Raw genomic sequence first — 15,039 nt, forward strand, 5'->3', positions numbered from 1 at the left:
GAGATGCCCAAGCCAGGGCTACCGGCTTCGGGCAACCCCCCCTGCCTCTGGACCCCGAGCCGCCGGCCACGCACTTCTCCTCCCCCGGCTCGGGGTCCAGAGGCAGGGGGGGCTGCCCGAAGCCGGTAGCGCTGGCTTGGGCAGCTCAGCTCTTAAAATCTGAGAGGGGAGGAGCGGAGCAGAGCAGCCACGGGAGGGGAAGTGCCCCGGCCGGCATTTTCCCGGACATGTTTGTCTTTTCGTCAGTTCCCCCCGGACGGGGGTTTGATTGCCGAAAAGCAGGACATGTCCGGGAAAAACCGGACGTATGGTAACCCTATGGTAGGCCAGATTCTTGCTTCAATCACTAGGACAGACCACCCTTGACTCGGTCATCAACACTAACACAGTAACTTCACTTTTGAAATATAGGAAACCAGTTTTAGTGCCAGAAAGGGAGACTGAGGCAGATATGACAGCAGCTGAAAAAGAGGTATTCTAGGAAAAGCAAGTGAGATTGCTGAAAAGGCTGAATAAAAAAAAAATTAAAAGAATTAAAAATGGAAAATTGTAGAAGTATCTAAACTGTCATGATTGAGATTTCTACCACACAGAACATTTGAAAGGCAGAAAAGTGTTTTACCAAAAAACTGAGTGGGTATTATTTTTAATTGGATAATTAACTGTAAGGTAAAGCTAATATATATTGCATACATTGAAAGGCCAATTTCAGTTGTCAAAAGGACATTCCTTCACAATGTTGTAGATGTGTTGGTCCCAGGATATTAGAGAGACAAAGTGGGTGAAATAATATGTTTTATTGGACCAACTTCTGTTGGTGAGAAGTTGGCCAACAGAAGTTGGTCTAGTAAAAGATATTTATCTCACGCACCTTGTTATTCCTTGACCACTACAGCCTTGGGCAACATGTACAGCTGCACTTTCTCCTTTTTCTTTTTCTTTTTATTTTTAAAGCTAAAGCAGGATTTTATAACTTTTTTTTTTAATAGAGTAAACATTAAAAGCTGGTACATTCAGTTACCTAAGTGTGTTGAAAAAACAGCAAGATACACTTATTAAAGGAGAAGTTCTATTCTTTAAGTTCAAGGAGTTTCTGCATAGTTTTTGCATTCAATACTTTTTTTACCTGTGACTGCAGCAGATTTAACTTTTTACGAAAATTTTGGAATTGGAGGGTTAATGCAGTTTCAGCCCATACTGAATGGTAGTGCTTTAAATTAAATTAATGGAGATATCCTATCTCCTAGAACTGGAAGGGACCTTGCAAGGTCATTGAGTCCAGCCCCCTGCCTTCACTAGCAGGACCAAGTACTGATTTTGCCCCAGATCCCTAAGTGGCCCCCCTCAAGGATTGAGCTCACAACCCTGGGTTTAGCAGGCCAATACTCAAACCACTGAGCTATCCCTCCCCCCGATAGGTCCAGAATCATTTATGTTTAGCTCCACCAATATAGGCAGTAAATAGATAATGGGGGGCGGCGGTGTTGAGAGACTCAAAAGTAAAAACACATGTATGCCAGGCATAGCTTATAAAGTGACTTTTGCAGTGAGCCATATGATTTTATTGATTGTGTTTACTATTCCATGTGCTGGCACCCTTTTAGAGGAGCACATTACCCTGATATGTCTTGCATAGCCACAACTGAGGCTGAGTCCATAAGCATCAGATTATACACTGCAGGCTTCCTTGCAACAGCTGTCACAGTTGGCAAAGGTGATACGGAAAAACCATTACATTAACTTGGCCCAGTGGACACAATTAGTTTAGAGAGAAGAACAAGCTGGTTTGCACAGCAGTCTTGCTTGGCACACTTATGAAGCTGGTATATTGTATGAAGCAATCACAGAGCACTGTGGATGAAACTGCCTCTGGTTATGAAGTGATATGAATGGCATACTAGTAACAGATGGATAAGAAACATTTGACCTTCTAATACTTCACCCAACTAAAAATAAAATAAAATAAAGGATTTTTTAATAGGTTGGGACAAACATGACTACAAATGCAAATTGAGGCTCACAATACTGTTAGGATAAAATTATATTACTATTGTTGGTAGCTGCTATCTACTTTTGGTAAATAAGTAAAATGAGTCTTAGTTGTGTGTTAAGTGTACTGTTGGTCCAGTTTTATTTTTAATCTAAGAACCTGCTGAGGGAGTACCTGTGACGACTCCAGCTGTAACCTGTTTTCAAGTTCTGTTTGGTGAATTAGCTGGAAGACGACTCTATATGATAGCTATGCTACTATTTGGGTTGCATATCTTAGAAAAAAAATTGCCCGCTTAAGACAATGGCCACATTAACACCACCCTATACCGAAAACCCACCGACCGCTACGCCTACCTTCATGCCTCCAGCTTCCACCCCGGTCACACCACACGATCCATCGTCTACAGCCAAGCACTGAGGTACAATCGCATCTGCTCCAACCCCTCAGACAGAGACCAACACCTACAAGATCTTCACCAAGCATTCTCAAAACTACGATACCCACACAAGGAAATAAAGAAACAAATCAACAGAGCCAGACGTGTACCCAGAAGACTCCTGCTACAAGACAGGCCCAGAAGAGAAACCAACAGAACTCCACTAGCCATCACCTACAGTCCTCAGCTTAAACCTCTCCAATGCATCATCAGTGATCTACAACCCATCCTGGACAATGATCCCTCACTTTCACAGACCTTGGGAGGCAGGCCAGTCCTCGCCTACAGACAACCTGCCAACCTTAAGCATATTCTCACCAGCAACCACGCATCGCACCATAACAACTCTAACTCAGGAACCAACCCATGCAACAAACCTCGATGCCAACTCTGCCCACATATCTACACCAGCAACACCATCACTGGACCTAACCAGATCAGCTACAACATCACCGGCTCATTCACCTGCACGTCCACCAATGTTATATATGCCATCATATGCCAGCAATGCCCCTCTGCTATGTACATTGGCCAAACTGGACAGTCACTACGCAAGAGGATAAATGGACACAAGTCAGATATCAGGAATGGCAATATACAAAAACCTGTAGGAGAACACTTCAACCTCCCTGGCCACACAATAGCAGATGTTAAGGTAGCCATCTTACAGCAAAAAAACTTCAGGACCAGACTCCAAAGAGAAACTGCTGAGCTTCAGTTCATCTGCAAATTTGACACCATCAGATCAGGATTAAACAAAGACTGTGAATGGCTATCCAACTACAGAAACAGTTTCTCCTCCCTTGGTGTTCACACCTCAACTGCTAGCAGAGCACCTCACCCTCCCTGATTGAACTAACCTCGTTATCTCCACACTGATATATACCTGCCTCTGGAGATTTCCATTACTTGCATCTGAAGAAGTGAGGTTCTGACCCACGAAAGCTTATGCTCCCAGTACTTCTGTTAGTCTCAAAGGTGCCACAGGACCCTCTGTTGCTTTTTACAGATTCAGACTAACACGGCTACCCCTCTGATACCGCTTAAGACGTGGAACTTTACAAAGCAGTGCACAACTGATGCTGACAAATCAGTAGTGCATCCACTATGTCAATTTGCCCTACCCAACACATAGATCTGTGTATATAATAAAACTAAAACATTGCAGACATTACAGCACAGCAGTTCTAATTGCTGCATTGCATTGTTGAACCTTTTCTTTTAAATGATAGCTATAGAAAACACTGGTACATTAACAATTATAAAACAAGTCTTTAAATGTTGTTAAAATCATGACCTAAAGATTGTGAGTTAGATCCTCAGCTGATTTCAGCTGGAGCTATAGGAACTAGTTCTATAATTATAACATTGTCATGTAGCTGACTTTGTTGAGAGAAATAAAAATTAAGATAATCGGGGAAGGAACATAAAGTAAGTTCACACAAGGACATCAATTGTGTGTATAATTCCTTTTATATTTTGCAATTTTTTCCTTTTACATAGTTTTTTTTTTTTTTTAAAGAATCTGTACATATCATTTTTAACTCTTTGGCAATTTGCACCCTCCCTCCCCTAAAAAAATTAACATTTGAGGAGCTCCATATGTTTTCCTGAAGTCAAAGTATTCCAGCTGTTGTAATGTCATCATTTTCATAGGCTACATCAGTTTTTGCTTCTAGCTTTTTTTATTTATTTATTTATTTATTTTTTACTCTGAGTGTGATGCTTGCTTGTGCATAAATAGGCACAGTTTGAAGTAGGGGGACCTTCACTGTCACTCTCTAATGCTTCATTGGAACTCCCCTTTGCTACATATTCAGACATACAATACCTCATTTTCTCTTCTCCACTGGGTTTTTCAGTAACTTCTGTCACAACCATTTCTTAATGCTTGTATATCCAAGTTTGACATTATTGTCTTTATATGTTATTTAAGTTGAAGACCCCAACTATGATTTACCACAGCAAGTTTACAAGATTTCAGTTTTACCTTTGCCCACTGAATGCAGCAGTCTGCTAGGTGTGAGCATATCACCCTGTTTGTCCAGACCCTGTCCTCAGTTTGATTCCAGTCCTCATCTTCAAAGTCCTCAAATTGGCCAAGCCTAGGCTATGCTACCTCAGATCCTGCCTCCGTTTCTTTGCAACCATAACTTCTACAACAGCCAGGTTCCTCAGGGACAAGGGCGGGGACTTGTGGAAGCATGAAACAAACCTTATGCAGTGGCTTGCTTAGATTTTAGAATGTCCTTTCACAAGATAATAGGAAAACAACAAATCTCAAGGTCTTCAGGATGAGATTCATCTCTTAATCATAACTTTCTCTTGATCAAAATATTACCAATAATAATATTTTACATTTTATCTCCAGTCTGATGGAAAAAGTAAGAGAACCAAAGACCAACTTTAGCCCAGGTGGTAGAACCCTGTAATTATGTTATGCACTTGAATACCATGGTGATGAGTGCATCATAATAAATACCTAGCTGGATTGTTGCTCATAGATTATTTTTGCAGGTATCCTCCACGTTAATTTTAGGCACTGTTTGAAGATTTCAGAGTCTGAAGTTTGCTGGATGAGTCTTGAGAACATCTGTTTGTGATAATGCTTGAGGAAAAATAAGCTTTGATGGTCCGAACTATTGTATAAAGAAAACACCAGCACCTCAGACTGTACATTGGTGCACTGATTTGATGTTTGATGTAATAACAGGCAAGATTATCCATGTGTGCATTCTCAAAATTTCTTGTTAATATAGCTCTTTCTTAATTTTTTTGGTCAACAAACAATTAAGATTATAGTCATCAGAAGCTTGGCATACCAGTTAAAATAGTGTTGCAGCAAAAGGTGCTAACGACACATTAGGATCATATATATATATATATATATATAAAAGCACACACAGGCCCTTGTTAAGGAGGCTGTGTGGATTGAAACACAAAATCTATGTTGGTTGAGGTAATATGTTTTATTACACCAATTTCTATGCAGTCAAGTTTTTTCTTGAAGCAATCAATATAGTCAAGATTGTGATTTTGTCCACTCTGTGGGGCATAGGCAGGAATAGAAAAATATGTTAAGCAAATAGATAGGATTGAAAGTCCAAGTAGGGCAAGCACTAAAACAGCTGCTTCTACAGGCTTGTCTATATTTACGGTGCCGCTGCAGTGCTTCATGAAGATGCTACCTATCCCAATGGAAGAACTTCTCCACTTCCCCAAGAGGCGGTAGATATGTAGACGGGAAAAGCCATCCCGTCAACATAGTGCTGTCTACACAAAGGGGGTGGGGGGCAGGGAGTTTGGTCAGAATAAATATGTTGCTCAGTAGCTTACACCCCTAAGCAACGTAGTTATACCAACATAAGTTGGTAGTGTAGACCAAGCCTCTGTAACAGGGCAGTGGTGCTTCAGCTGTGATTTCTGTAAGAGACAGTTGTCTTTATGCAGTTTGTGACCACCTTTGTTTTAAGGAAAGAGGGCTTGTGTACATTTTACAAATAAACAAATTGACTCAAGTTTTTTTTAGTGTAATGTTACTGATTTCTGCTTCAAATGGGAAACTGACCTGCAAGGCCCACATTTTGCTACTGCTTGTCAAAAGGGCAACAATAATGGCTTTTTTGTGATTTTTTTTTTTTAAGTGTCTTTAAAGTCATGTACTACATTCTCAGACAGAGCTAGCTAGAGAATTTTGGGGAGCATGCTGCGAGTAAACTCCAGGTTTGCAGAGAAGGTTAAGCAGAAGAAAAGCATTATACATTTTTGGGGTAGAGGAGCTCGATTTTTTTTTTTTAATATGAAATATCAAAAATTTGTTATTTCCTGCAGACAAAGAATCATCCTTCACTCTCACTTCATGCAGAAAGGAGAAACAGCCTCACATGACTTTACTATTCAAGTCCCCCAAAGAGCTTGCCAAGGATCTCTTGAGCAAAGAGGCATGTGAGACTAAAATTTCAACAGGGGCAAAAACCCAGCAGAAAATAACTTGGAGAAAATGTTTTTATATCCTAATGATGCAGTAGAGGTGTGTGTGTGTGTGTGTGTGTGTGTGTGTGTCTCTCACACACACACACACACACACACACACACACACACACACACATTTTTTTTTTTTTGATGAGGCTATTGTGAGAGAGAAGCTGGCTGAGCATAACTGACACTTTTTCACTGCTAAGATTAGAGTTTAGGAATTTGGGTTTATATTGAGAAAATACTTGAAATGCAAGTTAAAACAACTCAGAAATAGGTTTTACTTGTTCCATCTCAGATGGGACAACTATTCAGAGAGAAATCCATTTGAGGACAGACTTTCACACTCCAGTGCCTTTCATGAAATAGTGTTGTTGATTTCAGTGAGCCTATTCAGTATGAGAAATTGTGGCAGAATCAGGCCTTAGATGAATACTAAAGTTGAGATTTTGCCACCTTAACCCACATGCTGTACCTCATGTAAATCATTGAAATCAAGAGAACAGAGTAAGGTACTACTCATTGTGAGTAAAGGTGGCAGAAACTGCCCTGAATCCTGTGTAAATTACATAAGAGATATGTTACAAAAAAATTTAACACATCTGATGCAAAGAATTGTAATTTTAGAGAATTAATCATTTGTGATAGGGGCCTCAGCAGAACAAGCAGGGATTGTTCATAATTAATGCATTTCTTTTATTCAGAAGTTTTCACTTTTTCATTTTTCTTTCTCTCATTTTCCATGCATTTGAACTCAACCTTTTCAAATGCAACCTTTTTGTTTTATAAGTTTAATTGTTCACTAGTCCATTAATTGCCTTCACAAACATTGGAAATGTAATTGTAAGATTATTTACCTTTTAATGTTCAGCAATTCAAACTTATTGCCAGGTATTTGCTATACATCATATACCATCTGCTGATCAACAGCCTATGTAAGGTAATAGTCCCATATTACGTTTGGAAAAAATATCCACTGTTCCCTGGTTGTTCCACAGATCTTCCTTTCACTGTATTATGGGTATATAATTCTTCTGTGATCTAGCTGTCATTGCTGTTTTACAAGTGCCTCATCGGCATAAACAATTCCTGGTCTGTGACATTTCTGTAGTAATTATGGGACAAATTATGGCCACTCCATCATCGGTGCACAAGGGATGCAGGCAGACTCTTTTTACATCCATTGCCCTCTTGAACAGGAGGCAGCTATAATTTGGCTATTTGTGTTTCAGGAGCAAAAGGGGGAGTCAGCACTACCTCAGCAGTACATACTGACCAAGAGACAAGCACATTTTGTACAGCACCTAGAACAATGGCATCCTGGTCCATGACTAGGGTTTCTAAGTACTATAGTAATACAAATAATGGCTGGGAGGGTTTGGGAATTCCCCAGCTCTGTGTCAGTCATCAGCTAAAAGGCTTTACTGGGGGAAGTGCAAACTGTCTGTCAGGCAAGTGAGCACACTTTTTTCTCAGTGTCCCTTGAAATATTATATATGCTCCTGGCTACAACAGATGTAACACTTCAACAGCACTCAGGTGCTATACTTCTTCCTGCCATCCTAGTACATCTTGCCTTGTAGGAGCCTTAATTTGACCCTATATTTGCTATTTCTCTGCCACAATTCAGAAAAAAGAAGAACAGGAGTACTTGTGGCACCTTAGAGACTAACAAATTTATTAGAGCATAAGCTTTCGTGGACTACAGCCCAATTCTTCGGATGCATATAGAATGGAACATATATTGAGGAGATATATATATACACACATACAGAGAGCATAAACAGGTGGGAGTTGTCTTACCAACTCTGAGAGGCCAATTAATTAAGAGAAAAAAAACTTTTGAAGTGATAATCAAGCTAGCCCAGTACAGACAGTTTGATAATAAGTGTGAGAATACTTACAAGGGGAGATAGAGTTAATGTTTGTAATGGCTCAGCCATTCCCAGTCCTTATTCAAACCGGAGTTGATTGTGTCTAGTTTGCATATCAATTCTAGCTCAGCAGTCTCTCGTTGGAGTTTGTTTTTGAAGTTTTTCTGTTGTAATATAGCCACCCGCAGGTCTGTCACTGAATGACCAGACAGGTTAAAGTGTTCTCCCACTGGTTTTTGAGTATTTTGATTCCTGATGTCAGATTTGTGTCCATTAATTCTTTTGCGTAGAGAGTCAGATTTGTGTCCATTAATTCTTTTGCGTAGAGACTAACACGGCTGTTACTCTGAAACCCACAATTCAGAGTTAGTCTACTGTTGAAATAGTACTTTCCTGAACAGTACTGACTGCCTCTTCCCTACTTTGTAAATTAAATTCACAAAATATAGAAATAAATAAATATATGGACAGCTTTTGGAGCAATCAGTCAAACAGAGCTACAGTATAGGGAATGGTTAATCACATTTCAGGAAAATAAATGTTTCTCGTTTTACACAAATAGTTTAAAAAGTAAAATCCAGGTCCAAATCCTGAATTCCATATTGTTCTTAGGGAAAACTCACTGAAGTCAATGTGTAAACAAGAATTTTCATTCATAGTAAATAAGAGATTTATTTTCTACTCTGTAAATCCCTTCAATTAATGAGCAAGAATGCCAGACTATGTAGGCTATAGAGACTGTCATGCATTAATTAGGAATAAGGCTCAAAATCTGGAGCAGTTGCCTGCTATGATTTGAAGGAAGAAAAAAATAAAATTGTTCTAAAATTTTATCTATGTAAAATACTTTCTAACACCTGAAGCCTGGATTTTCCCATCTGACAAGTGTTTTCACTTAATTCTGAATCTGTTGGAACTAATGAACTAAAGGAAGGTGGGGAGGGCAGGAGGGGATGGGAAGAGAGACTGTAAATCAATGGCCAGTTCTGCAGTGCTGTACATGGGTGAGGGTAAGTTTTCCTTTTGAGCCCTGTGGCAAACAGCTTATGCCCTGAAGCACAAGATTGATTATGTATGTATAACTATAGCTAGTGGGCCAAGTCTCGGGCTTAGTAACATTGGCTATGCAAACACCCTGGGTCCTTCATGGCCTGCCTTCTTTATGCAACAGTGGATGACTGCACTGAACTAGTTCTTAGGTTCAGTTTACTTGTCTGTAGTCAAAAGGTGTATCTATTGGAAGTTACTGATGTAGTATTTGCAATTTAAAAAAAAAAGGGGGGGGGGGGAGATAGAGGCTTAACAAATATAATATCCCTCATAGTTAGGAATTTTACCAATTGCTTCTGAATGAAATAAAAATTGTGTTGGTCCTGTTTTAATTTCAATCATTCTGTGGATTGCTAACAATTGGAATGTGTTAAGGGGGAAAAAAACAAAAACTAGTTTTGGATTGCACTGATACCAAATAAACAGACAAAAATAAGTCCATCAAGGAAGCAGGAAATGTACTTTGGTTTAAAATCCTAGAGCTTCTACAGGAAACAAAAATCATTAATGTTCTTGTAGCTTTGCATAAGGAGGGGTGGGGAATGTTTATTGCTTGTCTCTCTGCTTTCCTTCCTGTAGTTCATATTCTCGTGGTTACTGCAAAATCATATATATGGAGAATATGCTTGTATAAATTTGCAAACTACAGATTTGTAACCCTTACCTCCACTATTCTCAATCTTTCTTACTCATTACTAACAAAACCATAAATATTTGTAAAATTCACAGTATCATCACTTGCAGGTGTCATCATTTCTCAGTTTTATTTATTTTTTGCCTCTTTTTTTTTTTTTTTTTTTTTTTAACCATTGGAAGGGATTTTATCTCCTCAGACTGGCACTGATAGATTTTTCTATACAAAACCTGGCTATGGGCTTCTAAGAGGAAATAAAAGTTTGTCATCATCCTGGTAGTCACTAGATGGAAAGATTATTTTCTATTTGTGGTTACTGATGTTTGATAAATCATGTTCATTTCCAGAGATTACTAACAGTTGTCAGTCTGAACCTTACTCCTTATAAACTCAACTTTCATATGACACCTGAAATGTGTTTTATTTTTTATTGCATCAGATTTTCATGTGCCCTAATTACTGATGCACAGGGAACAAAAATCAAAACATGCGGAGTACATGTTCCGTGTGCACAGACCTTGTTGCACCTGAAAAATAATTGCATATTTTGCTGATGCATTGTGGCTTTTATTAATATAAGAAAGCCTTCAAAAATGATACATAGGGCCTGGTCTTTTAGTTTTTAATCTGTCCAAACTCTCATCTGTTGTGAGAGTTTGGGATGAAAGTAGATTGCAGGATTGGAGTTTTAGGTTCCAATTCCATAAATATATGAGTGAAATTAATTTTACAAGCATGAGCAGTACAATTGAGTTCAATGGGACTAGTCACGTGGGTAAAGTTACTCTTAGGTGTTTTCAGGATCAAGCTTTAGTCATATTCATGTATATTTAGTTTTTGAAAATGACCATTTAGTTTTTGGTTGGAAGGAACCATGAATTATTTTCTCATTTTATAATTGTCCTCATAAGTTTAGTGAATACTAGACACTTTGAAAAAGCCCAATATTTGTATTTTAAATCTGTTTTTTTAATAGATTTGTATAACACTCGTTAGGTAGTACAATACATTCGGAGCACATTAATATTCAAAATACTCTGACTCAGAAAAAAACGGATACAGATTTATTGTATATACCATCATCTGTGCAGAGATTGCACAGCTGATCAGATCACTATTCTGCACTACCGGTATGTTACTAGAAACTGTAGAATCTAGGAACTTAATTAAAATATACAGAATTATCTATAGTGGAGCTAATGGAAAGGCTGTGCTGTGGAAATGTTAACGTACAGTGGTATTCAGCTGTGGTAGTGCTACCAGAGAAAACGTAAGTTCTGTGATACCCATTTTGTATAAACATCTTTTGTTCTTGAGGTGCAGAGACAAATTACTGTTAATAGTAGGACTGTTGTATGTAGCCTGTTACACGTTCACTTCCTCTTTGTCCTCAATATTGTCTTCTGTGAAAGCCTTGATTTGGGGGGGTGAGGGTTGTTTTTGTTGTTTTACAAAAAATCAATTTACGTCAAAATATCCCCAAAGTCATACTTTAACTCTCCCCCCAAGTATAATAGAGACACCTCGATCACTAAATCCAGAATGATTTTTTACGTGTTGGCATTTTTTTGGCATATGTTGAATCTCTGGCTTAGATTACACAAGAATAATGGTTAGTCCCTTCAAAAGTTATTTTCTGGGGAAATTCTCCTCTCAATCTCTCTTGTGTTTTTAGATTTCTCCTCAGCTAAAGGTTTCCTCATTGCAATTCTAAGGGTCCTTATATCTATATAAAATATTAAATATGAAGAGCTGAATCCTAGAACCAAGGATGCAGCCTGCCTGGCTGGGCTGTGCAACTAAAATTTCTAGGAAGATCAAGAAGAAATAAATCGTTCCTTCACAGACTATGGGACACTGGAGCCACACTTGAGCATTTCCTGTGAGTCTACAGGAACTGCTCTCACCCCGTGGACTCCTGTATGGGGGAAAATGGCCAATGACCACATGGATTCACCAGCCCCTCTTGCAAGCATATTGAAATCAAATGCAGAGTTCTGTCATTAACAGGGGCATGTTGATTCTCATTGTGCTGATCCAAATCCTGCCCTATTACCTCAGCAGAACCCTACAGCTGTTCTCCTGGCTGTGGGATTTTTGTGACTAAGGAAGGAAGGGCAAAACTTGGGCTGGAAATAGTAAAGCGAGCTGTATTGTCTGCTGAAGTCATGTTACAAGAGGAGGGTCAGAGTTGCAGGAAGCTGAAGCCAGTTTGAGGGTTTATTTACAGCAGGTCTCCTTTCATCAGTTTTTTAGCTTAAAGAAGATCTTTGTTCTCCACTAAGCAGCAGTAAACCTGGGGGTAAGGCAGTTTCAGAACTCATGGACAGTAGGTATATCAGCAGGTTACACTCTGAGGTTTTCTTTGTCTGTGATTGGTTAGTTCCAATTTGCCTGTCCTCTTGCACATATTCCTCCAGTATTTTAAGCTGGTAACAAAAAATAACGAATAGCAAATTTACCAAAAATAGCACCAAAATTAGAGCCACAACAAAGCACGCCTTTTGTCTCATTTCCACCTTCAAATCCAGGAAGTTTACGTATTATAATTCCTGGTTTTTGAAATAGCTCCTCTTTTTAACGTTTTCTTTGTCTTTTATTTTGAATCTCTTTAATGTAAACTTAATGTGATGCCAGATAGTGTCACAATGCACCAGAAAAAAGAACAGGAGTACTTGTGGCACCTTAGAGACTAACAAATTTATTTCAGCATAAGCTTTCGTGAGAAAGGTACAGTCCATTGCGAATTCCTGCTCTGGTTTAACTGAGAGGCTGAACTTCACTCCATGTGATTACAGTATCTCATCAATTATAAATGACACTTTCAGTGTTGGGAACTGAAGTAGATTATGGTTATGAAAGATATTGAAATTTATAACTTGGAGCTGATCTGTTGCATTATAGGCAGTTAATATTAAGCTAAGTGCACAATATATAATTACATATTTAAATGTATATCCAGAATATGTATGTTCTATATTTTGATAATTTAAAACATCATACCATCATAAAATTTTTAGCTATAGTTAATAGAAATATGGTAACAAATGTAATTAATAATATCAAATGTTCTTGGTTTTTAATGTTTTTGTAGTTTTTTTGTCATGGAGGCTTAGGTTGTTAGAACATTTACATTGTACTCCACTTCACTGCCATATACCCTCAAGTTGTAATATTGGCAGGTATCACAAGCCAAGCAAGTTTGCTCTGGTTCAGTACTTGGTTCTCTTTGTGTTTCACACATCCCAAGCTTCTTCAAGAACTGATCTGGTATTTCAGTGAGTCATACTCTTCTCTCTGAGTTGCAACAAAATCAATTTCTACTCTCTACTACTGGAGGTATAGTCAAAAAGAAGAACAGGAGTACTTGTGGCACCTTAGAGACTAACAAATTTATTAGAATATAAGCTTTCGTGGACTACAGCCCACTTCTTCGGATGCATATAGTTACTCTGAAACTTGGAGGTATAGTGTTACACTGAACTGCTCACCACTTGTCATTTTAAAAACTTGCATGATCCTTTTCCATAAGAAATGGAGTGTTTACTCCAAGGTCCTTGCCAAATTCCATCTTGGGTGATTACGTTTTGCTAAACTAAATTTCTCCTTTAGTTGCAGTTGTATATGGTATTCTTCATTTACATGGTTCTGTAGGGCCACATAGCAGCTGTTTAATAGTGCATTCTCCAGATGTGGATGTACTTTACTAATGGATGAAGTTGAATCCAATCCTGTACCATATACAATATTTGTATAACCAGGTTTTTAGTACAGTCACTTACTACACTTCATAGATATTTTAAGGTACTTCTAGATGAAAGGTCCTTTATAAATGTAAGGTTCATTGATTGTTATTAAAACAAGAAATTGGCAAATATATAAAATCCCTAACTACCCACCTCCTGTGCTACCAAAACACTTGCAGATAATCTGGTGATCTGATCTTGTCTAATGCAGAAAAGTATGGCTTGCATGTTTGTCTTGTAAGCATAATGCTCTCAGAAATCTTTGATATCAATGACAAAGAGAGAAACTTTTAAGTTAGTTTCTTCATATTGCCATATTGTGGCAAGTTTCTTCTTAAGTTAGTTTCTTCATATTGTGTTCCTCAGTGCCACTGAGTTTCAGCAGCCTTCTGGACAGCTGTTCCAATTGGTACTATGCAAATGCCTTCCTTCAGCACTGAACATTTGGAGACAAGGTTATAAAGGGATTAGTCTGCTCCAGCTGTTTCTTCTTTTCAACAGCTACGTGTAAGCACAGGGACCTTGTCTCCATGCCCAGAGCAACATGACACAAGTACCTGTTATTGACTAAATGAAGTTCATAAAAGACCCTGAACCCAGTAGAATCAGTGTGGCTCCATTGCAGAGAAAGGGCATAGATTTTGAAGAGCGCTCATGGGTGGTGTGCAGTCCTGTCATGCTGTAGAAATGTACTGTGAAATTGCATAGATGTGTACCCATCTACCCCAGCACAAAGGAAGGTTGAGGGGATTTACCACTGGAAGTATGAAGGTATGTTCAGTAGAGCCTTGAGCTCGAATCCATCAGTCAAAATTGACTGCTGGTCTACAGCTGAAGAGAAGTTAGCAGGAAGGATAGTGTTTTATTCCCTCTTTCTTCTCCCCATGAACCACCTTGCACAAAAGGCTTTTTACTCTGGTTTCGCTCAGGGGAGCAAATTTTGTTGTAAATGGGTGACTGAAATATCACTGTGGGGAGTGCAGTAATGGTTTAGTATCCAAGGTGTACTTTTTCGTTATCTCTTCTTTATATATTGATGAAGTGACCATAATGGCATATACAGTAAAGCTGGTAAAACACAAATACTACAGATCCAGTACTGCCATGCATACACAGACAAAACCTACATTGGAGTCCAGTTTCATTTTGCCTTAAAGTACAGGACTGGTCCCCATAAGTAAAAGCGTTGGGTATTATAAGATTATTATTTCTTCAAGAGCCTTACTATAACAAAGCTATATTTGGACAATTGTCATTTTCAGGCTTATAGTACTAAGAGAAACTGTAACAAGAAGTTTCTGGAAGAATTGTCTAAAGATTACAAGAATGTC

The 15,039-nt window shown here is 38.6% G+C and overlaps 1 protein-coding gene across 2 annotated transcripts in view; it reads left to right on the plus strand.

The window, feature by feature from the left end:
* DTWD2 (DTW domain containing 2) overlaps positions 1-15,039 on the plus strand; it is a 204,794-nt gene that overhangs the window by 158,241 nt on the left and 31,514 nt on the right. The gene's annotated exons all lie outside the window — the stretch shown is intronic.

Source organism: Malaclemys terrapin, chromosome 6 (genome assembly GCF_027887155.1).
Source record: "Malaclemys terrapin pileata isolate rMalTer1 chromosome 6, rMalTer1.hap1, whole genome shotgun sequence".
Taxonomy (NCBI): domain Eukaryota; kingdom Metazoa; phylum Chordata; order Testudines; family Emydidae; genus Malaclemys; species Malaclemys terrapin.